General features: G+C 38.7%; 2 protein-coding genes and 1 long non-coding RNA gene across 20 annotated transcripts in view; all 3 read left to right on the forward strand.

Moving 5' to 3' along the window:
• LOC111197591 (golgin subfamily A member 6-like protein 22) overlaps positions 1–22,491 on the forward strand; it is a 280,890-nt gene that overhangs the window by 52,744 nt on the left and 205,655 nt on the right. The gene's annotated exons all lie outside the window — the stretch shown is intronic.
• Positions 1–22,491, forward strand: part of LOC111197592 (trichohyalin-like) — a 309,738-nt gene that overhangs the window by 11,205 nt on the left and 276,042 nt on the right. The gene's annotated exons all lie outside the window — the stretch shown is intronic.
• On the forward strand, positions 12,267–14,402 carry LOC125799499 (uncharacterized). 2 transcript variants are annotated; one of them, XR_007438468.1, is made up of 3 exons: positions 12,267–12,483; positions 12,680–12,804; positions 13,164–14,402. It is a non-coding gene; the product is annotated as an uncharacterized LOC125799499 (long non-coding RNA). The 2 variants fall into 2 exon arrangements; XR_007438469.1 differs by having other exon boundaries at positions 12,268–12,483; positions 12,721–12,804.

Consider the following 22,491-nt stretch of genomic DNA (forward strand, 5'->3'; position numbering starts at 1 on the left):
TTGAGAATCACTGGTTTAAACTGTGAGTAAAATAAGAACAGATTGATAACTTTGATACCACAAGGTTTAACCCACAGGTTGACTTGCATTCAGATAGTTTTATAAACTGTCCCTTTAACTTCCAGTGATTACAAAAGTTAAGAATGATTTTGGGGATCTGGTTTGGATATTTCCTCTTAAGCACCATCATCATCATTGTTGTTGTCTTCATCAACATCGGCTGCTAGAAGTGATAAATAAACAACTAAAGTGAATTAAAGTAAATCAGTTTTAGCATCAGATTTATTTTACAGTATGGAGTATTGTATCTGTGTGTATCTGTGTGTTCTGTTCACATTACAGATGTTCTCCTGTAAGATCACATCTGTGTTTTGTACATAATATGAACACTATGTGTAATATTAGTGGTTCTGTTTGAACTGTTCCAATGAAAAAATATCCAGCAAATACCTGTGTTTTGTACATTGATATATAATATATTTATATGTTTATAATGTGATTGATCATTTTGATTCTGAATTAAAGATGTTAGTCTCTAAAGTTGGTCAGAAGATCTTTTTGAAGTTATTACTCCATTACTGCTGTTGCCAGATTAACTGTGTTTAGTTTTGGTGGGTTTGGGCCTTGATGCAATTATGTGCTCAAAAATTATTTGTTTTATTTATTATGTAAATGAAGATATTATTACAATAATGGTGTGAATCTCTACAAATGGATTTGTCTGGTCTGTTTCATGTGATGGAAAACAATAACACTAACTTCATATTGAGTTTCATAAATTAAGGGAGTTCAGTCCAACTGCAGGTTCCAAGTAACTCCAAAACGCATTTATTGTTGGGAGTTTCTGAACTTATGTCTGAAGTAAATAGAAAATGATAAAGCACACATACAGATAAAGCTCTTGAATCAGTAGAAGGCTTATTAGTATAAAAATAATCACTGTATGCTGTGGAGATACATTTTATGAATTTAAAAATATATATTTTATAAAAGTGGATTATTGCATGAAAAACTTTTTATGTTTGTTTCTGGAAAACAGTTATATTAGGTAAGATAATACAATTTAATAAAAGGGTTAATTCATGTTTTACTGAATTCTGCACTGAATTGATATTAATTATATGTGACTGCATGACCAATAAACAAGATTATTTTTGTCAACTATGAATTTTAAATTATGGATCCACATAAATAATTTTCACAGTCGAGCTGAGGTCTAGAATGTCACACCTGTCTAAGTGCAGACTGTCATTGTGAGTTATGTATATCACTGCTGATGTAAATAGGAGAGTGTAATTGGTCTCACAGTCACTGAGTGGAAAGGATCTCCCTCGTCTCTCAGCACAGTAGCAGCAGTACCGGCTTCTTTTAGCTGATGTAACAGAACTGCTGTGTAGATCTTCTCCTTCTCTTCAGCTTTTCAGTCATTTAATAAGGAGAAAGATGATCAGGTGTTCTGTTTTATTCTTAAAGAGCCCTAAAAATAAAACACACCTCTGCAAATCTCACTGATTGGCATCTGAAGTATGTATTTTGATTGCTGTTATTATGAGGAGCACAACGTTGCCTTTTTCCCCCCAAAACTGACCCCAAAGAACACTGATACAAAATGTGTGCAGAAAATATGAGATTGAAAATATATTAACATGTTTATTTAATGTTTACTGCTGTTTTCATCAGTTAATGCATGTCATTCATTCATTCATTCATTCATTCATTCAATTATCAAACCTGCTTTATCAATTCTGGGAAGTTGGAGAGCCAGAGCCATCCACAAGGAGCTGCTGCTTCTTCTTCAGGATTTAATAGAATTCCACCTTCACAGCTCGTCCTCCTGAATGAAGAAAGTTATACAGCATCCTCGTTTGTTCCTGAGGTGTTTTTGTAGCTTTGATGTTACCATTCATTTCACTCCTAATCAGTTTTTGTTTTTCTAAACAGTCCAGTATCTCTATTACAGAGGAATTACTCTCTGAATAAACTGTTAACTGTGATCTTCCACAAATGCAGCCTCTGAAATACAGATAAGAGGACAAAGACACATAATAAATGAATTTTAACAAATTAATTAAGCCTATTCAACTGAAAAAATCTCTGTGTGCATGTCAGTATCACTGCTGCAGGTGTTGTAAAATTCTTTATCAGAAAGTGTAACGCTTTGCTAGGGCTGAGCGATATGGATAAAAAGTAATATCTCAGTATTTTATTACTATTTTTTAGCTGAATGGCAATATACGATATGTCTCCATATTTTTACATTGTATAAAGTAAAAACTAAGACAAATCTACATGTTCCAGATTTCATACAGCACAGCTGCAGACAGGAGCTGAGGATCCCTGACTTTCTACAGGGTGCAGCTGATCAGCAGCACTCAGGAATACAGCTCAGCTCAGCTCTGCTCTGTTCGTGGTTTTACCATTTCTGAGTTCATATAAGTAGAACTAATGCGTCTTGTGGAGGAAAGAGTATACAGAGATTTAAATCCCACTAACTGTATAATATCACTCTCCAGACTCCATCTTTCAGACCATACAGTGAGTAGCAGAGCTAACAAACACCACTAACCTCACACAACACCAAGCATGCGAGCCCACACTTAAAATACAACTGTATAGCAGCAGCAGCATCATAAATCATGAAGCTTAAAGAATCACATTTAAACTGTGTTTAATGCTGGATAAGCAGTATTTTTTAAATAATTGTTTCCACTTTGAGCTCTAAAGTACAGTTCAGTACAGGGATTCACAGACTCTCTCAGCCTTAGTGTTAGATTATTGGTATTATTATTAAAATAATAATTAGTTATATGTTTTAACTGTAAATATAATCTATTTTAAACACTAAGATGACTCCAGAACACGTTATTAAGTAATACGTTACTAATATATCACTGTTTTTCACTTAACCTGCTGCTCTTCTATACCGTGATCCATCTCCATGCTATCACTGCCTGCAGGACAAGAGGTGGGGGGGGGTGTGTGTTCAGGGAGGGAGAGAGGCGGGGCAATATGAAGTTGAACTGTTAAAGCTAATTAGAATGCAACACAGTGTAGCTTGATTTAGGGAGTGTTGTGTGTCTTTGGTATCATAATGAAGCAATAAGTACGCCTTGTGCAGCTCAAAACTCGCAAAAGGCATGAACTAATTCTCTTTATTAATCATGGGTGTGTTTTGGGCGTATTGAAAAGTAAACCAATCAGCATTTATTTGACAATATGTTTCAGAGCCAGGTGTGCTCTGACTGCTCTGGCGCATTTTTATCTTAACAGTGTAGTGCTTTGCGCGTCTCAGCAGAGGATACTGACCTGTGCATTCACGCTGTGAAGGTATGCTAGATACTTTACTGATCCCCGAAGGGAAATTCTAGAAAAAAAAAAGAATTTCCCCTCGGGGATCAATAAAGTATCTATCTATCTATCTATCTATCTATCTATCTATCTATCTATCTATCTATCTATCTATCTATCTATCTATCTATCTATCTATCTATCTATCTATCTAAATAGCATCAGAGTTTAGGAATAAGTCTACACTGATGGGCGTGGTGGTCTGGAAGTGAGGTGTGTTCAGGTAACTTTCTGACATGCTTTTATCTTGGTGGTGGAAAACACAGGTGCGCCACTGACTGATTTAAACCCTGACAGCAGTCAACAGTCACCCATTCTTACCTACTTTAGCTAAAGCAGGTGCGGCATGTGTGAGGCACACGCTCAGCTTGAGTATACCCCCACTCTTTAACGGAATAGGTGCAAGACGTGAAAATAGACTGTTGATGGGGGTGTAAGATAGGAATGAGCACATGCCTAAAGGTCCATTTACAGGGTTTTATCCACAGAAATAAAACGGTCTCTAAAATACCTCAACTATTTTCTTTACATATGGATGCATATGGGTGTTATAATAAACTTTGTGTTGAGAAAATTTAATTAGTAAGCAATGTAATTTATCTTTGGCTGAGATACATTTTCTATCAGGGGATAACTGACATTTGGAGCTGGTGTCAGTTTACTTGCTGGATGGATGTTTTTTTATTACCTTGAAGGACTGAAAAATCTTCATCATTTATCACAATTCATTATACTGTTGAATGGTGTCTACTGAACAAAGTGTGCAATCTAGACAAATGTATCAACTTTAGCGTATTAAAATCCTCCAGGGGTAGTTTATGCAGTGCTGTGGTGCAAGATTACAAAAGTGAAATCGGTAACAGTACAAACAGAGTAAGGAAATGAAGCTTCCTGTTCATTTTCTATCACTGTACAATATGGGGGCCCTGCCAGCATGTAAAAGCTATGATGTGCCACATATGATAAAATACAGTCTTCATCCCTGATTTATATTATTACATGATGTAATGAGGCTAAACTACAAAGAAAGCTACAAAGAAAGTTTTCTGTTTTACTTCTTCAAACACGGCTGTAGGTTCCAGAGTTTTAGCAAGAGAAAATCCAGAAAGAGAAAGTTTTCTGCAGGTGGAGACCACAGTCAAATCCTCTCCTCTCCTCCTTCCTGACTGATTCTTCTTTAGTGTAGTATTTTTCTAGTGTTCTTGTCTCTACTGGTAGCATGAAGCTGTAGCTGCAGCTCTTTCAGACAGCACAGCTCCTCCAGAAAGAAGCATCCACACGTCTCCCAGCACAGTCTCAAGATCATGGAGGAGATTCCAGCACACAGGAGATCATTACACCAGGAGAACAGGACAGACCTGTAGAAGAGAATCAACCCAGTGGCAGGACTGATATCTTTAGTGTGAGGAGGAACAGAAGAAACACAAGCAGAGTCCTGCAGAATGAGCTTCAGCGAACTGCTGGAACACAGACTCCATAAGACTGACGTGAGATCCTGACGTCCTCTAGTGAGACCTGTACTCACAGTCCAGCACCGTGCAGCTCATTTAGCAGAGTTAGCAGCTCCTCCAGTGCTGCCCTGTTCTCTTCACAGATGAGATTCACAGCTTCACACTGACCACATCTTACAGATGTGAAAGAGTCTGGAGATGCCATAGTAAATGCTCTGCTGCCAGAAACATCATCCAGCATGAGCAGAGGTGGTGGATCAGTGATGGTCTGGGGAGGCGTATCTTTAGAGCTCTGAACAAACCTTCATGATCTCGTCAGCGGTTTCCTGAATAGCTCTGATTTTGTATGAATTTCAGTCTAGACCTTAAAAGGTTAATGATGTTGGTTTCCATTTACTTTTGTTATTAAATAATTAAATAATTTATTTCTGTAATGATTTTGAAACTCTGAAACTGACTGAAACTCAACTCTTTGTTTACCAACATCTGATATGTGACTTAAGAGTATTTTTAGTTTTGAGCAGTGAAGCTATAGTGGAATTTTGTTCATTGAATAAACATTTAACCAGAAAATAATACAGCAATAATATAGTTTTCACTTATTATTCAGTTATACCTACATAACACAAAATAAATGAACTTGCAGAATAAAAATAAAAATAATAAAAATATGAACTGCATATTTATCAATAATATCAATTGATCAATGATAATTTATTTATAAAATGTAAAATCATCCAATTGGTTATTGTAAAATCATTAAATATGTTATTGTTACTGTTCTTAATTATAATAATAATAACATGTGGAACAGATGTCAAAACCCAAAATTCCTTTCTTACAAAATTAGCATATCATGAAAAGGTTCTCTAAACGAGCTATTAACCTAATCATCTGAATCAATGAATTAACTCTAAATACCTGCAAAAGATTCCTGAGGCTTTTGAAAACTCCCAGCCTGGTTCATTACTCAAAACCGCAATCATGGGTAAGACTGCCGACCTGACTGCTGTCCAGAAGGCCATCATTGACACCCTAAAGCAAGAGGGTAAGACACAGAAAGAAATTTCTGAATGAATAGGCTGTTCCCAGAGTGCCGTATCAAGGCACCTCAGTGGGAAGTCTGTGGGAAGGAAAAAGTGTGGCAGAAAACGCTGCACAACGAGAAGAGGTGACCGGACCTTGAGGAAGATTGTGGAGAAGGGCCAATTCCAGACCTTGGGGGACCTGCGGAAGCAGTGGACTGAGTCTGGAGTAGAAACATCCAGAGCCACCGTGCACAGACGTGTGCAGAAAATGGGCTACAGGTGCGGCATTCCCCAGGTCAAGCCACTTTTGAACCAGAAACAGCGGCAGAAGCGCCTGACCTGGACTACAGAGAAGCAGCACTGGACTGTTGCTCAGTGGTCCAAAGTACTTTTTTCGGATGAAAGCAAATTTTGCATGTCATTCAGAAATCAATGTACCAGAGTCTGGAGGAAGACTGGGGAGAAGGAAATGCAAAAATACCTGAAGTCCAGTGTCAAGTACCCACAGTCAGTGATGGTCTGGGGTGCCATGTCAGCTGCTGGTGTTTTATCAAGGGCAGGGTAAATGCAGCTAGCTATCAGGAGATTTTGGAGCACTTTATGCTTCCATCTACTGAAAAGCTTCATGGAGATGAAGATTTCATTTTTCAGCAGGACCTGGCACCTGCTCACAGTGCCAAAACCACTGGTAAATGGTTTACTGACCATGGTATTACTGTGCTCAATTGACCTGCCAACTCTCCTGACCTGAACCCCTATCGAAGCATCCTGGGCCTCCATAACACCTCAGCAGTGCCACAGGCTGATTGCCTCCATGCCACGCCGCACTGAAGCAGTCATTTCTGCAAAAGGATTCCCGATCAAGTATTGAGTGCATAACTGAACATAATTATTTAAAGGTTGAATTTTTTTTGTATTAAAAACACTTTTCTTTTATTGGTCGAATGAAATATGCTATTTTTTTTAGATTTTTGTTTTTTCTTTACTTTTTTGCCAAAATCATAAATATTAAAACAATAAAAGTCTTGAACTACTTCAGTTGTGTGTATTGAATCTAAAATATATGAAAGTCTAATGCTTATCAGTACATTACAGAAAATAATGAACTTTATCACAATATGCAATTTTTTTTAGAAGGACCTGCAGTTTTGTTGTAAAAACTGACATTTTTGAAAAATCTGGCAACTCAGAGAGTCTGTCAGCAGCAGCAGTCAGAGATGTTCTAGAGAGGAGAAAACCCACTTCAGAATCTCTTTCCGGTTTATTTAACCACCAGAGGCGCTCCTGAGTGAGTTTATAAATATTTAATAATTTTTATACTGAAAACTACTATACTAATTGTTCTCAACACAGAACAATATAAATGTTTCAGTACCGCAGATATAATTTATAAATCATTTAATCTCAGAGCTCTGACTGTAACTCCAGCATCAGCTCAGCAGTCAGTCAGTTCACAGTAGCAGTAATGCTGGAGTCTTTACTGACTAAAACCCGTTTACTGTAGAAAAACTGAAATATACAGGTATGATTTCTTTACTTTATGTCATGCATTGTTATAGTTGTTTAGTAAGAAAGTCTGCTTATTTAGTGCCATACCTACACTGAGTTTCTATTGGACTGTTGAGGTGACGTCAGATGAGTAGGAGGACGGAGCTAGGGTAAGGGATTGTAAAGCGTATGTATGTGCGAGCGTAGCCTGTGCCTTGTGAACGTGTCTGTTAAGAGAACTCCAATGAAAGGTCAAGTTGTGGACGATATTAACTCACCGTGCCTCATTACATGGTGTCAGAAGCGGCGAATTCACATGCCTCGGGAGAGAAAAGGACTAACGAGCTGCAATGTCGAAGTTTCACGCACCTGAATCCTTTGATTTCACCCAGCCGGCTTCATGGCCAGTCTGGAGACAGCGTTTCTCCCGCTTTCGGATTGCAACGAAGCTCGACCACGAAGACGGTGAGGTACAAGTTAATTCACCTCTCTATGCAATGGGCAAAGAAGCAGAGCCTATTTTCAGTACATTTACGTTTACTGCAGAGGAAGAGGCTAACTATTATGAAGCTGTGGTGAGAAAGTTTGACGACCATTTTGTGCCGCGTCGCAATATAATACACCAGCGCGCGTGCTTTCACAAACGCATACAGCAGAGTGGAGAGAGTGTTGAGGCATTTGTTAGGAGTTTGTACGAGATGGCGGAGCACTGCGAGTTTGGGGCAGTCAAAGATGAGCACATACGCGATCGTATAGTGATCGGTGTGTCTGACAGCGATGTGTCTGAAAAGCTCCAGCTAGAACCTGAGCTCACCCTGGAGAAGGCAATACAGGTGGCACGCCAAGCAGAGCTGGTTAAAATGCAAAATGCAGGCATGAGAGCACAGTGCATTGACCAAGTGGGGCACAAAAATAAGCAATATAAGCCGTGTAGATCATATGCCAGTGGGAAAATTAAACCTCAAGCAAAACGAGCTGAAGGCAACACTGTGAGAAGCTGTTCCAGGTGTGCACGTATGCATGAGTCTGGAGCATGCCCTGCATGGGGAAAAAGGTGCCGCAGGTGCAATAAAACTGGTCATTTTGAAGCAGTGTGCAAAACAAAAATCGTTAAAGAGGTCACTGTTACCCTGGAGGTAAACAACAGTCAAGATTCCTGGTTTTTAGGCCATATCTCAGACTGTGCTGATGTCAAAGACGAATGGCAAGTTGAGCTGCAACTAAATGGCACTGCTGTGCATTTCAAAATTGATACTGGAGCAGACATTACTGTTATGTCTGAGGACGAATTTACCAGGTTACCACAACAACCTAAGCTAGAGAAAATCCGTGCTAGAGTGTGCAGTCCTGGTGGAGAGCTGAACTGTCTGGGCAAATTTCAGGCTTCCACTCAAAGAAAAGGGCAGACTTTCACCTTTTGGATCTATGTGTTAAAGGGCCCATACACAAACAATCTGCTCAGTCGTAAAGTTGCTTGCAGCATGGGCCTAGTGCAGAGACTGGATGAAATTGAAATAGAAGATGATTTGTTTGGGGATATAGGACTGTTAAACTGTGAACCAATTAAGATTGAGCTAAAACCTGATGCCAAACCCTACAGCCTCACCAGCCCCTGCCGTGTGCCCTTTCCATTGCTACCAAAAGTAGAAGAAGAGTTGAAACGCATGCAAAAGCTGGACATTATTGAAGAAGTTACAGAGGCTACAGATTGGTGCGCACCTATGGTGCCTGTGATGAAGCGGAACGGGAATGTGAGGATATGTGTGGATCTAAAAAGGCTTAATGAAGCTGTGAAAAGAGAGCGATTCATGCTTCCTACATTAGAGGACATAGCACCAAAACTGTCAGGTGCTAATGTTTTCTCCACACTTGACGCATCGAGTGGGTTCTGGCAAATATCCCTTGAAGCTTCCAGCCGGAAGCTGACCACATTCATTACACCAGTGGGCAGGTTTTGTTTTAAGAGGCCCCCTTTTGGGATAACGTCGGCCCCAGAAATTTTCCAAAGAGAAATGAGCATGCTTCTGAGGGGTCACTCAGGTACAGTGGCAGTGATGGACGACATCTTAATTTATGGGAAAGACAAACAGGAACATGACCAAAATCTCAGGGCTGCTCTTCAAACAATAAAGGAGTCTGGGCTGAAGTTAAATCGAGAAAAATGCCAGTTTGGTAAATCAGACATTCAGTACTTTGGACATGTCATTGGGAAAAAGGGCATCAGACCAGATCCTGGCAAAGTCAAGGCCATAACTGATCTTCCCAGTCCAACAAACATCACTGAACTTCGCCAAGTGCTAGGGATGATCAACTACCTGGGCAGGTTCCTTCCAGGATTGTCTGCAGTCCTGCACCCCATCACTGAACTGCTCAGGAGTGACACAGCTTGGATGTGGGGTGACGCCCAAAAACAAGCATTTAACCATGTTAAGGACATGCTTGTATCAGCACCTTCGTTGGTGTTCTACAACAGCAGTAAGCCTACTGTGGTGAGTGCAGACGCGAGTAGCTATGGCCTTGGGGCTGCCCTGCTGCAAGAGCAGGAAGGAGAACTGCATCCAGTGGCCTTTTGCTCTCGAACATTGACCCCAATAGAGCAGCGGTACTCTCAGATTGAGAAGGAGTGCCTGGCCGCAGTGTGGGCTTGTGAACGGTTTGCACGGTATCTACAAGGTATGGGAAGATTTTGCCTCCAGACAGATCACAAGCCGCTTGTCCCCCTAATCAATTCATATGATCTTGACAAAGCAGCACTTCGATGCCAGCGCCTGTTAATGCGTTTGATGAGATTCAGTGTGACGGCAGTCCATGTTCCAGGAAAGCAGCTTGTAGTAGCAGACACACTGTCAAGAAACCCACTCACAGAAAGTAATACGTCTGACACGGAAGAGGATGTGAAAGCATATGTACAAGCCATCGTGTCTACCAAGCCAATGACCGGAGGCAGACTGGATGCACTTCGTGCTGCCACCCAGGAGGATACTGATCTAACTTTAGTGCGCAAGTATATCCTGGAAGGATGGCCCAGGACGACATATTGTCTGTCACCCACAGTGTGTGAGTTTCATGCTGCACGGTCTCACCTGACAGTTGTGGATGGACTTTTGCTGTATGGTGATAGAATTATTGTCCCAGCATCACAGAGGACAGAGGTGCTACACAAGATCCATGAAGGTCATCAGGGCCTCACAAAGTGCAGAGCACGAGCCAACATGTCAGTGTGGTGGCCAGGAATAGGACGTGACATCACCAGGACAGTTGAAAAATGCAAATTCTGCCAACAAAACAGACCTACACAAAGGAAAGAGCCATTGATCACTACTCCACTGCCAGAAGGCCCTTGGCAGAAAATAGCAGCAGATATATGGGAACAGGATGGGAACAAGTTCCTGGTTGTCGTAGACTACTACTCACGAGACATTGAAATAGCTCACCTGCCAACACTCACCAGCCAGCAGGTGATAGGCCGTCTAAAGAGCATGTTTGTCAGATGGGGAATCCCATACGAACTGATAACTGACAATGGAACTCAATTTACTTCTGCAGAGTTTGTGAGCTTCACAAAGGCATACAATTTCACTCACACAACCTCCAGCCCACATTACCCGCAAAGTAACGGTGCCGCTGAGAGAAGTGTTGCCACAGCAAAGCGAATTTTGCGCCAGCCTGACCCACAACTTGCACTCATGAGCTACCGGGCCACTCCAATTAAGGCCACAGGGTGAAGTCCTGCAGAGCTGATGACTGGACGGCAGATCAGAACGACCATTCCATTGCTTCCCCAAAATCTGAAGCCAAATGCCATTGATTATGAACAGGTGCGCCAGAAAGATAAGCAAACTAAGCAGGCATACAGATTTTTCTATAACAGACGCCACTCTACCAATTCTGCAGCCAGGTCAGAGTGTTAGTGTCAAACTAGATGGAGAAAATGGTTGGCACATGCCTGCAACAGTACTTGCTAAAGCATCTGAGCCCAGATCATATCTGGTGAAAACGGACAATGGCACCATAACACGCAAAAATCGAAGACATCTGCAGAGTGCCCCGAGTTCATCTGAAGGTGACACCGATCCCACAGGAGACAGCAATGAAACTCTGCCTGCTGCAAGTCCAACTGTGGCTCCTGGTGCACCACCGTGGAAAGACCTTTCTTCAACACCACCAACCACTGAGCAACCAGCAACACTGCCTCCTGTCTCTGATTCTGCTGTGGCCAAGAGACAGGTCAAGCCACCCAGTTGGCTGAAAGACTATATTTGTTCATAAATAAATGTTCCTGCCTGTGAAAGAAAAAAAAAGGGGACGAACAACTTATATGTTCAAGGGGAAAAGCTTTCATGTTTTCTGAAAGACTATTCTTTGCAATGTACACTATGCAGTTTTTTTTTGTATTATTATTCTCTTGTTCAGTGTTGTTGATAGAGCTGCAAATCCCTTTGTTTGTTTTTTTTTAGAAGGGGAGGAAGAAACAGTTTTAAGGGGGGAGATGTCATGCATTGTTATAGTTGTTAAGTAAGAAAGTCTGCTTATTTAGTGCCATACCTACACTGAGTTTCTATTGGACTGTTGAGGTGACGTCAGATGAGTAGGAGGACAGAGCTGGGGTAAGGGATTGTAAAGCGTATGTATGTGCGAGCGTAGCCTGTGCCTCGTGAACATGTCTGTTAAGAGAACTCCAATAAAAGGTCAAGTTGTGGACGATATTAACTCACCGTGCCTCATTACACTTTATTATAGAAATACTTTATTCTACTTTGTAAAATTAAAGGAGAATCCTGTAGAAGTGTTAAGTTTCTATTATTAAATCGAGTTTTTATCCCTTTAGCTCCATTCAGCTCCATTGATTGAGGACTCTCTCGCGGGCTCCCTCTAGCGGTGAGCAGTAATGTTGTGATTTAACTGGGGAGAGAGGAAGTGGGCGGTCTCTCCATAAAGCAGCTCTGCAGCAGCAGCAGGACTGAAGTGAAGAGAAAGTGAAAGTAGATCTGCTTCCGCTCTGGAAGATCAAATGGAGAGACGATTAGAAGATTTGTGGATTAAAAGCTGAAACTCGCTCTTATTATTATGATCAGACTGTTATCAGATAAAAAGCTGATATGAGCTGCTTTAAAATGTGGACATATTTCACCTGAATCAGACAAATGTCTGAGTGAAGAAGATCAAAGGTAAGAGCAGTTAGCATCATGCTAAAGCTAACTGTAAACACCAGACTGGAGTGATCAACAAACTACAGAACTACAGAACTAACTACTACAACTACAGAATTAATATCATTATCATTATAGCTTCATACACTGATTATACAGATTATAAACTGACCACTATCTCTCTCTCTCTCTTTATCTGTTGCTCTCTCTGTAGTGTGTGTGTATTTGTGTGTGTGTGTGTGTGTGTGTGTATAGTGTGTGTGTAGTTTGTGTGTGTGTTGTATTGTGTTTGACTGAATCTACAGGAGGAGATAAAGATGGCGGAAGCTTTGAGTAACAGTGAGTAAAACTTTATTATCACATATAATCATTTATTAATTCATATTTAGTTATTTTATACAGAAATTGTTGTGTTAATATATTATACACAGCATGGTTTAAAGTTACAATCAAGATTATTCAATAATTGGTGTGTGTGGTTGTGTGTGTGTTTGTGTGTGTGTGTTTGTGTGTGTGTGTGTGTGTGTGTGTTTGTGTTTGTGTGTGTTTGTGTGTGTTTGTGTTTGTGTGTTTGTTTGTGTGTGTGTGTTTGTGTTTGTGTGTGTGTTTGTGTGTTTGTGTGTGTTTGTGTGTGTGTGTGTTTGTGTGTGTGTGTGTGTGTGTTTGTGTGTGTGTGTGTGTGTGTGTTTTCTACACAGGTGAGTTTAAACTCATTGGTCCTCGTGGTTTAGATAAACAGTCTGGTTCTGCTGTTACTCTCTCGTGTCTCCTGTCTCCTGAACTCAGTGCTGTTGGGATGGAGATCAGGTGGTTTAAGGGGATGAACTGTGTTTGTCTCTATAAGAACAGACAGGTAACAGAGGGGAGGAGCTACGAGGGCAGAGTGAGTCTGATCACTCAGGAGCTGCAGAGAGGAAACGTCTCCTTACAGATCAGAAACTGCAGAGGATCAGATTTAGGAGTTTACCTGTGTCAGGTAACCAGCGGAGACACAACAGAGGAGTGTACTGTAGAAGTGTGGGGTGAGTATTCCAGACCTTCACTCTACATAAACTCATCTTCATCATCATCATCATCTTCATCATCATCTCTCTGAGAATAAGAGATATAAAGAGAGAAATCTCACACTCTCACAATCACACAACACTATCTGTAATGTTCACTCTCACAACTACACTCTTTTTTTTTTGGCCCGCCACCACCCCCCCTCTTCGGAGGACTATTAGTATTGTTTATTTATTTGATTATGTACACATTACAACAGTTACTAGTTTCTGTTTTTGTTGCGTGTATTTTTTTTACACTCTTACAATACCACTCTCGCACTCTCACTATCACACCCCCAAACTCTCTAACTCACAACAACCACACTCTCACAATCACACTGTCACCATCACACTCTCATAACCACACTCTCACTCTTATACTCTCACAACCACACTCTCACCTCAGACTCTTACAACCAAACTCTCACAGTCACACTCTTGCATCACACTCTTACAACCACACACTTACAATCACACTCTCACAACCACATTCTCACAATCACACTCTCACAACCACACTCACAACTACTGTCATTTTCATCATTATGCTCTCACACTCACACTTGCACAACCATACTCTCACAACCAGACTTTCACAGTCACACTCATACTCTCACAACCACACTTTCACAATCAGACTCTCACAATCACACTCTTACAATTGCACTGTCAAAACAACACATTTAAACTTTCATAACCACTCACTCTCACATCATACTCAAACACCACACATCTCACATTACTCTCTCCTGCAACACTTTCACACTACACTTACACACTCTCATATCACATTTATATAACCACACCCTTACATCACACTCTCATAATCACACTCTCATAATGACACTCTCATAATCACACTCTCACAATTACACACTCACATTACACTCATATCACACTCACACTTTTACAACTACACCCTGCCGTCACACTCTTACCTCATGACCACACTCTCACATCAATTTTTTACACTAAACACTCACAACCAAACACTCACACTCTCACATTACACTCTCATGCCACATTGTCACACTACATTCTCACATCACACCCTCACATCACACTCACACACTCACATCACACTCTCACAATCACTTATTCACATAATACTCTCACATCATGCTCTCACAATCACACTCTCACAATCACACCCTCACATCACACTCTCACAATCACACTCTCACATCACACCCTCACATCACACTCTTACATCACACTCTCACAATCACACCCTCACAATCACACTCTCACATCACACTCTCACATCACACTCTCACATCACGCTCTCACATCACACTCTCACATCACACTCTCACATCACACTCTCACATCACTCTCTCACAATCACACTCTCACAATCACACTCTCACATCACACTCTCACAATCACACTCTCACATCACACCCTCACAATCACACTCTCACATCACACTCTCACATCACACTCTCACATCACACTCTCACATCACACTCTCACAATCACACTCTCACATCACACCCTCACAATCACACTCTCACATCACACTCTCACATCACGCTCTCACATCACACTCTCACAATCACACTCTCACAATCACACTCTCACATCACTCTCTCACAATCACACTCTCACATCACACAGTAAACTATATTTTGAGTACTAGAATTGTTTTTATAAATTGTATTGCATGAAAAGCAGAGCTTGACATTTTAATTTTTAAAAGACGTGTTTCCTCTTGTTTCCTAGTTGTTTTATATTTTTTATTAAGACAGCAACAATAAGTAATGCTAAACTCCTGCACACTTAATTTTTTTGTTGTAAATCCATTAAAAGAAAAAGTAAAAACTACATATTATACAGGATACTTGAACAATCAGTAAAGAAAAGTCCTATAATTAACTGAGCTGAGCTCCAGATCTTTACACACTCAGGCAGCACCTCTGATCCATAACAGGAATAGATCACACATCTGTGCTGCTGTTGTTGATGGAGGAACACAGGACTGTCTATTAATAGAGAAAATCACTGCATGAAGTGTTTAATGTAGTTTAAAGATGAAGATTTCTAGAAGGGTTGAGGATCTGCTGTAGGTTTAAGTGTTTATCTGAAGATGTTGATGGAGTTGTAGTGAAAGCAGTGCAGCAGTGAAGGATGATAAACTACAGTACAGATGAGAAAAGGAGATTTCTGATTAGGAGATCAAGTGTTACTAAATCATTCTTCTATTTACCAACTATTTTACTTTACTTACATCTTCTCATGGAGATTTATCTAACTCTGTCTTCTCTTCTCTTTTCTCCACACAGCCCGTCGGGTAAGTAAATAACTGCACTCTCTTCTCCCACTGATGGAAATAACTTCCTGTTTCTATTCTAATCACTGCTATTAAATTATAATGCAGAAATCAATCAGTCACATGACACCAGCTTTCAGATTAATATTCATGAGATCAGAAAAATCTGATCACAAAGTGAAACCTTTACTCTTATATCCACCACCTTCCTTCCCACAATGCACCTGTGCATAATCCCACTGCACTGCAGGAATGTAGAGACAGTGAAGTTCACTGATGAGAAAAACACACAGTAATTAAAATCAGTCTGGGGTTTGTTTCCTGCAGAACGATGGAGGCTAACATTGATCTAACATTGATATGATGCATCATTAAATTAATTAATATCTGATAAACAAAAGTAGTACTTTATTTGTTCAGCAGTAGTTTAAAACATGTAGGATTGAATCACTGTGATCTGATCTACAGTGTTTCCAGATGTGTTCAGTCTGACTTTCACAGCAGGATACTTACAAAAACTCTCAAACTTTAACATTTTATACCAAAATCATATACAGTAATCATACACCACCCCAAGAACAGTAATAGAAATACAATTAGCAATTAAATACAATAAAAACTATAATAATGTATCATAATTCCACTGTATTTATAGACACTGTCTGCATAATGTTTATAAAGATGCACTAGACCCTTTCTTTTTCAAATTAGCAGCTGCCATTATAGCCGCCCCTATAACAGATATTTTCAACTTATCAATACACACTGCTGAAATACCAAATGTCTGGAAGACAGCTATTGTTTTTTTTTTTAAAATGGAGCTCAAGCTGATCCAAACTTTTCATACATTAAAATTCAGCGTAATTGTCTGTACATACAGAGAGGTAATAAGGAAAAAAGGAAAAGGAAAAAACACAATAAACTATGTGACTATGATATTAAAAGAAATCAATTAAAATAAAAAGTAACAAAAATATAGATCAATACATATATCGATGTATAATAATACAAACACAAATTGTTAAAACAAAGGTTATTTAAAAATGTCTTCAGACGCTTTTTGAAACTGTTTACTGATGCTGCTTGCCTGATCTCAACTTCAGTCTCATTTCTTTGCTGCATAAAAACAAAAAGCTGCTTCTTCTCTTCTTATCTGTAACACTATATAAAATACACTGCATAAGATTATAATAGCTGGTCTAAAATAATTATATTACAATGTTTTAGGATTTTTTTTTCTTTGGTCGCAAAACCCGATCTAAAAGGCAGCCGAAATGTCCGCGCAACATCTCGCGCTCTCCCGGAAGGCTTCTCGTAGCTACTGGGAAGACACCCACCACGGAAAAACGCTCTTAAACTGCAGCTCACGCAGTTACAGCTACATTTCCTTCAAAATATTACCACTTTATTCTCGTAATATTAATTGCCTGATTTTTTTAGATAAAGCTGTGCAGTATCTTTAGCAGACTGGAGAGCAGACGACGATAGAAAGCTCATTGCAACCAGACGAGACTCGAGACTCGACTGGGATTCGTGACCAAAGACTTGTGATCATCTCTGATACCAACTGTAAACTCTGGAAACATAGCTAGTTATCCAGTTGCTGTTAGTCCGCTCACGCTGGCTGACATCACCTGATGCTCGTTGTCATGGTTACGAGTACGCTAAGCGATACCACACATGCGCGTCATGTTTGATCTGATTACTTATAGCGTGCACATAAACGGAGAGTTTACTCAGACTATTGGGGAAAGTGTACATATAAACACCTCAATCAGATTCAAATTCATTCGGATTGAAGGAAAGCTTTGCATGTAAACATAGCCAATGACATTATATCTGCAGTGGATGTTAGGCAACATTGTGCTGCAGTATTTATTGACATGGCTAAAGCGTTTGATTCAGTTGACCACAACATTTTAATACAAAGACTGGGTAGCATAGGGTTTACTGACCATTCCTTAGCATGGATTTTAAACTATCTGTCTTCTAGGACACAGAATGTGAAATTAGAAGATGTTCTCTCATCTCCATGCCGGGTTACAAAAGGTGTCCCTCAAGGGTCAATATTAGGACCTACATTGTTCTCAATATACATTAATAATATTCCATTTTCTGCTGGCAATGCTTCTGTTCATCTGTATGCAGATGATACAATCCTGTATGCTTCTGGTTCCTCCCCTAACTGCGTTCTATCCATACTTCAAGACGGCTTTTCTCAGCTTCAAAACTCTTTTGCCAAGCTCAAACTGCCGTTGAACATTTCTAAGACAAAGGTTATGTGGTTTGATCGGAAGGGCAATTTAAATGACTCAACCCTCAAAATCACAACCAAGGAAGGAGCTGTCTTGGAACATGTTACAAAGTATAAGTATCTAGGCATCTGGCTAGACAGCTCATTATTATTATAGCTTTCTCTCATCATAAATTTACAAGTAAAAGTCAGGGCAAAACTTGGCTTTCTTTACAGAAATCGCTCATCTTTTACCCAGGCTGCCAAGCTTTCTCTGGTTCAGATGACTCTGCTGCCCCTGTTTGATTATGGCGACACAGTTTACAGACTGGCGAGTAAAAGTTCCCTACAGAAGCTGGATGCTCTGTATCATTCTGCTCTTCGTTTTATTACAAATGCTCACTCTAGAACCCATCACTGCTCTCTTTATACTCTGGTCAGTTGGCCTTCTTTACACACTCATTGCAGTATACACTGGTTCACACTTATCTACAAAACTCTCCTCGGCCAATCACCGCCTTATCTACAGAACCTGATCCAACCACTGCCTGTTACATACAACACACGCTCTGCCAGCACCATTCAGCTTAAAATTCCCAAAACAAATACTACTTTTGGCAGATTATCATTTCAGTCATCTGTTGCAGAAGACTGGAACACATTACAAAAAACTCTAAAATTAGAGGCTTTTATCCCCATTTCACAATTTAAAAAATGTGTTCAAGAGCTTTTTACTGATACATGCACATGCTTTGCAATTAATTGACTGTTTTAACATTATTGTTTTATGTTTCTGTTTATTAGATTGTTTGTTGCTCAAGTGGTTTCTGCTGCTTGCCAGGTCGTTATTGTAAATAAGACTGGTGAAATAAAGGTGAAATAAAAATAAAAATAAAATAAAGCTCTGTTATCAGTATCAGGATGACACATTTAAACAGTGTGATTTTGTGCTTCAGTGGGATCAACATGTGAGTTTGATGCTCCTCTGTAGACGACAGAGTTTCTCAAGTACATAGACCTGAATCTGAATATCATTTACTGATGAGCTTTTTATCTTTTTATTAAGAATTCATTAATAAAAGCACTGTAAAGGTTTCTATGTAGTCTCTTCTGATTTATGTTTGTAATAAAGACTAACTAGATCTAGAAACAAACATAAATAAAAATATCTTACAAATTGTGTTAAATTATTAGCTGTGTCAATCTATTAAAGAATGAATCAGATTAATCACACTTGTTCATAAGTTTTAAGCGTTTAATAGTGGATATTTAAATGTAAATGAGAGAATTAAATGTAGCTCTGCAAAATAAAATAAAATGTATATTAGTGGTGTCAGTTGCTTACAAAAGAATTGTATTATGTATAATCAATCACAGTGCAACCACTGTCAAAATAATACAATCTAGTGACATTACAGAAACAGCATCACTGTTGCTTTCTTTATAACTTAAATTTAAATATTTCAGTGTTAAATGTGTGCACATTTATTATTTAGAACTATATATTAAACAAAAAATGTGAGTAACAGTCATTCAGTAAAAAACAATGGTAGAGACGGGAAACTAAACTCTTCAAATATGTTATTATAAACGTCATTAGTCTTAGTCCCAAATGTGCAAAATTAAAATACACAAATACAAAAATAATCCTTTAGCAGCACCACACATTCTTACTCCTCTCCCTCTCTCTTATTCTGTCACATATATTTCTTTTCAGAGGCGTCAAATAATAAAGAACAAATACTTCATTACGTTACTTAAGTAGAAATGTTGATTATCTGTTCTTTACTGGAGTAATTATTATTAAGACGACTTTTTACTTCTACTCTTTATATTTTCACACAATTATCTGAACTTTCTACTCCTTACATTTTATAAACAGCCTCGTTACTCCTATTTCATTTCAGCTCGTTTTCATTCCGGCTTCTCATCGTTCAATAAAACCCAATCCAGATAAATCTCTCTATTCAGATAGAGTGAATCTGATTGTGATTGGATGAGAAGTATAAACATATACTATTCTGACACCCTATTGGTTTGTACACGACCAATCACACCTGCACACGTCACGCCCCCCACACTCCAGCAAGAACATAGCAGACGTATGTAGTCTAGTATGAAGATGATCCGTGCAGAGACTCAAGAGAACTCCAGACAAACGTCCAACTAATCTTCTTTAATATATTTACATTCTACTAAAATACATTCATTTACAATGATCATATATGCAGCTGAAACAGAGAGCCTAGTGCATCACAAATTTATTAATATTAACATTTTAATATAACATTATAGTCATTATGGCTTTTAGATTAATGTGTTTTGGGGGGAAGAGGGGGGGTAGTGCACTATAGACTCCTGTGGTTCAGCCTAAGCTTTTCTCTTCCATTACTTTTACTTTTATACTTTGTAGTTTTGAAACCAGTACTTTTACTATTTTACTTGAGTAAAAGTTGATATTTAAGTTGATACTTTAGCTTCTACAGAAGTATTTTAAACTCTAGTATCTGTACTTCTACCTGAGTAATGAATAGAGATACTTTTCACACTTTTATTCCTCTCTTTTATCCTGATCCAACTCTTCCTCTCCCTTGTTCTGGTTTAACTAAACCTTTTCCTGAACTAAATATTAATTTCCCCTCATCCAGACATATTTTCTCTCTCTGTGCTCCAATAGCTACACTGATCACACTCAGTCCAAATAATCCTCTTTTTTATGTGTCCATGTCACTGACAGCATTATGTCTAATGCTAAGATCCAAGATCCTAATTTAGACATTTATTTATCATGAATAATCTGTAAATTCAAAACCGTGTATTAGTTATAATAGATTTACACCTGCTGTTGTTGCAGAAGCAGTAGTTATATACTGTATTTAAGATTTGGAACATGAGGTGATTAATTTTGGTATGCTGTATTTAAACTGTAAATAAGATCAGAAAGATGCAGAATTGTGTGAGTGGATAATCTTGTTTATTAATAAAATGTAATCATGTTTAAAACATGTTAATTGAATGTATATTGTGTGATAGAAAGATGAACTGTATGAACAGTATAGTCCACAACAGACAGATGTTGTGTTAAACGTATTTACAGTATTAATAATGTGAATACAGATTTTACAAAAGCAAGTTAGCAACTATAAAAAACTGTAATCTAATAATATTCTGTAATTAATTATTAAATGTAGTTTTTCTCTATTTTTGGGGAGACAAATGATTATGTAGTGTGATCTGCCCAGCAAACAGCATAGAGCCATTTTACTTTATTATAATATTTCAGATTTGTTTTAATGCTTTTTATATTAGAATCTCTTAATGTGCTGAGTAAAAGTTTATTGGAGGATTTAGGAGAGGAAACAACCAAATAACACAGAGAGAGAGAGATAGAGAGAGAGAGAGAGAGAGAGAGAGTGGGGGAGGGAGAGAGAGAGAGAGAAAGAGAGAGAGAGTGGGGGAGGGAGGGATACTGAGTGTTAGTTAGGAGATTGAATCATTTTATAGGAGAAGTAAAGTAATCAAGCTACTTTATAAACTGATGAAGTAGTGATGCTCTGTTTACATCAGTAAATAAAAGCAGCATTACATCACCGGGCTCTGTGAACTTTTTAAAAGTTTTTGCATTTTAAATTTTATTATTATTTAAATACATTGCATTTCATTCAACAATACATTTCTCGCACTGTATTGTATTTCAGTACAAAAATTGTAAACATACCAAATACATTTAAAAATAAATACAGATTTGTAGCATGACTTAAAGTTAAGGATGTTTACACTTAACCTGACAAAAACAAGTTTTTATAAGTACAGATATGCAATAAAGACGCAGTTGGATCTATAGTTTTATATAAATATAACATTATAGCAGGCGATGCATTGAAACTGAAAAAGAGAATGAATGTTTTTGTTGTATGAAGGTTTTCAGCTCTGATCGTACAAAACATTTTAGTAGGAATTCCACTCAAGTCTTAGTACATGAGACCCCAGGGGTCTTATTTATAAAGGGTGCGTTTGCATAAAAACAGGTCTGAAATCTGCGTGCCCAACATCTCACACAAGAACTGTGATTTATAAAGAAACACTTGGTGTGAAAACGAGTGAATATTTAAGTATTTAAGGTTTGAGGCGTCCGTCTCTCTTCAGAAGATTGAGGAGAGATCAGGAGTTAGTGACATCATGTGGTAAAGCACAGAATTGCAATCAAATGCAAAAACCATCCTCACGCATATTAAATCAAGATTAATAATGGAGAATTTACCCTTACTTATTAAAATATATATTTTGTCTGCATGTATAAAGTTTTAATGTTTTCTGTATTTTATTCTGCTTACTAGTATATGTAGTTTTGTTTTACACTAATTTCTACTTCAGTCTCTAAAATTTCACTTCTTTGCAGTGCGCTCCTCCGTTATCTCGCTCAGGATGAATAGAAAATCCCTTATTTAAATATTCATTAAGTGATTTGCATGGAC

Source organism: Astyanax mexicanus, chromosome 1 (assembly GCF_023375975.1).
Source record: "Astyanax mexicanus isolate ESR-SI-001 chromosome 1, AstMex3_surface, whole genome shotgun sequence".
NCBI classification, from domain to species: Eukaryota; Metazoa; Chordata; class Actinopteri; order Characiformes; family Acestrorhamphidae; genus Astyanax; species Astyanax mexicanus.